The sequence below is a fragment of the Diceros bicornis genome, chromosome 22, assembly GCF_020826845.1.
Source record: "Diceros bicornis minor isolate mBicDic1 chromosome 22, mDicBic1.mat.cur, whole genome shotgun sequence".
NCBI lineage: Eukaryota > Metazoa > Chordata > Mammalia > Perissodactyla > Rhinocerotidae > Diceros > Diceros bicornis.
The window spans coordinates 3626904-3630393 of NC_080761.1; the positions used below are offsets into that span (position 1 = coordinate 3626904).

Consider the following 3490-nt stretch of genomic DNA (forward strand, 5'->3'; position numbering starts at 1 on the left):
ATTCTAGGCTGCCATCCTCTCCTTTCTCATTCAGATCTACCATTTAGCTCAACTGCATCAATTTACTGAAAAGCAATCAGGCCTATGTTGCTCCCTCTTGCTACTATTTTAAGACACTCACATTTGATATTGATAAGATTCAGAAAGAAAAAACAGTAATAGAGAACCAAAGAGCAAGAAATTGTTAGTGTGCCTGTCCCAAGAAGTGCCTAGAGAAAATGGTTCCCTAATCACAAGTTCACCATCAAGATAAATGAACCAGTACTCACTTTGGCAGCAATATACTAAAATTGGAACCATATAGAGAAGATTAGCATGGCCCCTGTGCAAGGATGACATGCGAAATCATGAAACGTTCCATATTTTTATATTTGAAAGTTGCTAAGAGAGTAGCTCTTAAAAGTTCTCGTCACTTTTTTTAAAGGAAAAAAAATTTTTTGTAACTCTGTGAAGTAATAGATGTTAACTAGACTTACTGTGGTGATCATTTTGCAATATATACAAATATTGAATCATTATGTTGTACACTTGAAACTAATATAATGTCATATGTCAAGCATAGCTCAAAAAAAAGATAAGTGAACTAAGGGACACAATAGAAGCTTTGGAAAAAGTTGCAAATTATCACTGCTATGTTTTCTACCTTATATCCCAAATTCCACAGTGAAATGTCCTCTCAAGTTGCTCCTTTCATTAGCTGTACCTCAGGCTCAGTATGTCCTAAACTGACCTCATTTTCCACACACCAGCCCCAAAACTTTCTCTTGTATTTCTTCTGTCAATGAAGACACCCACAGCTGCCCAAACCAGAAATGTGAGAATTCAGAATTTGTCTTTACCTCTCCCTCCCTTCCTCACTCCATCCAACCAATCACCAAGTCCTATATATTCTACTTCCCAAAAATATCTGGACTCCATCTACCTCTCTCCATTTGCGTTGCTGCTTCAGGCCACCCACACCTCTTGCCAAGATGAAGTTGACAGCCCAGGAGTTCTCCTTGCCTTTTCTAATCCATTCTGATCCATTGCAATCAGTCATCTCTCTAAGACATGCATCATGTCACTCTCCAGCTTAAAATTAGTCAATGCTTTTGCATAACGTCCAAACTCCTCAATTCCGTTTTTAAGGCTACAATGATCTTAGCTGCTGGGTCCCATCCCAGCCTCACCCTTACTTCACCCCTACACAATTTACTGAACTTTCCGGTCTCTGAACGCAGAGAACGCTCTGCCCGGAATACCCTTCCCTCCTCCACGCTCCAGTCTCAGCTCAGCTGTCATTTGCACAGCCCAGGTGGGCCGACCTCACACACACAAACGTCTGCGGATCAGGCGATTTGTCTTCTGAGCCGGCATCGTGGAAGAAGCCCAAGAGACTTCTGTTTCTAACGAGCTAAAAGGCCGAAATCCTGGCCGGCTCACTCAGTCACTACGAGAGGATTTGGGTCCTGCAGATCGACCCGCCTTCCGCAAGGAGAGGACACCGATCACCTGGAGCCTGCATCCAGGATGGGGAAAACTGGGTCCCGCGTGCAACCCGCTGGCTCACAGGGTGTCGGGGCGGGGCAGAGTGTGCATGCGCAGTCATGTGGCCTGGTAGGGCGTCAGGAGGTTAGGCCACATGGTGAAGAGGTGAGAAGCTCTTGGCAGCCTCCAGAACCTAGCTCAGGTGAGGGGGAGGCATCCGGCAGGAGGACCACCTAAGAGCATCCAGATCTCCTAAAACCCCGTAGTCGCGACTTAGAGCCCTCTGCAGCTCGGCCTTTCCCGGGAGACTGACACCTTCCAGGCTGTTAAATTGGTATTTGTAAAATACACTGCAAAGTTCAGAGGTGGCACATTGCTTAAAAAGATTATTTCGGTGGTCCTCCTTAGTAAATGAACTAGGCTAGGAATTAACCTATTCCTTAGTAATTTCCCACAGAATTCTATTTTGTTTTTATAATTTTTTTAATTTATTTTTTCCCCCTAAGCCCCAGTAGATAGTTGTGTGTCATAGCGCACATCCTTCCAGTTGCTGTATGTGGGACACGGCCTCAGCATGGCCGGAGAAGCGGTGCGTCGGTGCAGCCCGGGATCCCAACCCGGGCCACTAGCAGCGGAGCACGCGCGCTTAACCGGTAAGCCACGGGGCCGGCCCTCCCACAGAATTCTAAAGAATTGTGGCAGAGAGAATTTTACCTGAGCCGCAAAGAGCTTCCTCCAAATGAGGACTGATGAGAATTGCAACTTTAAATTCAACTCGAGAATGTCTGTTTGTAGAAAGAAACTCACACGGGTATACGCAATACATTTTAGCAGAAATTTTAGCTTCCCGTTTTTCAGTCACTCGCTGATGATCTTGTTATCAGAAATGGGTACCAGTTACCAGTGCCTTCTAAATAGCTATCTGTTCAGCATTATGTCAGGTTCTAGGAGGAATCCAAAACAATGATCCCTTGGGGGGCCGGCCCGTGGCTTAGCCGTTAAGTGCGCGCGCTCCACTACTGGCGGCTGGGGTTGAGATCCTGGGCGCGCACCCTACCCACCGCTGACTCGGCCATGCTGAGGCTGAGTCCCACATACAGCAACTAGAAGGATGTGCAACTATGACATACACCTATCCATTGGGGCTTTGAGGAGCAAAAGGAGGAGGATTGGCAATAGATGTTAGCTCAGGGCGGGTCTTCCTCAGCAAAAAGAGGAGGATTAGCATGGATGTTAGCTCAGGGCTGATCTTCCTCACAAAAAAAAAAAAAAAAAACAGACAATGATCCCTGCCCCCTGGAAGTCTGCACAGTCTTATGTGTTTTGGAGTCTTTAGGAACCATGGAAACAAAATTAGTGCATTCTAGGTCTCTCTCCTGAGGATGGCACTTTGAGAGGCCCCATGTAGTTCTTGGTCACCATGGGCTGATAGTTGCCTTGTGGTAGTCCTTGTGAAAAAGAGTAAGTTATAAGTTATCACTCAGTGTTTAGTGTGTGAGTGGAGCATGGATCTAAGTCTGCACTGTTCCTAACTAAGGAGTCCCTTGTTCCTAACTTCTCCAGATAAGAATCTAAGCCATTATATCAAAGTTGACCGTAGGTGAACTTTACCAAAGGAGAGAAAGGTGAGCCTTTTAGAGTGTGATTCTTCAAGAGCTTTTCTGAAGAGCCTCTGCATCAGAAGTTACCTAGGATGCTTGTTAGAAATGCAGAATCTGGGTGCCCCACCCAAACCTACTATGTCAGACCCTCTGATGATGTAGAGCCCAGAACTCTCTAAAATGCAAGTCAGTACTTGTCAAGCTTCCACTTCATTACAGAAAACATGCATAATCTGTATCCTGCCCTATTAGCCTCTGCTTTACTCTTTCCCCTCCAACATTACCTTATTCCACTCTGCTCTATGTCTGACAAGCTGCAGCCACACTGGCCCCTTTCTGTTCTTTCAATAAATCAAGCTGTTTCAAGCTGCAGGGCCCTGGCTCTTCCATCTGGAGGCCTCTGTCTAGAAAGCTGCTCCCCT

At 45.9% G+C, this 3490-nt stretch overlaps 1 non-coding gene across 1 annotated transcript; it reads left to right on the forward strand.

The window, feature by feature from the left end:
* The first annotated feature begins 262 nt into the window (after positions 1–262).
* LOC131420287 (U6 spliceosomal RNA) lies at positions 263–367 on the forward strand. The gene has a single exon (XR_009223516.1). It is a non-coding gene; the product is annotated as a U6 spliceosomal RNA (small nuclear RNA).
* The last annotated feature ends 3123 nt before the right edge of the window (positions 368–3490 follow it).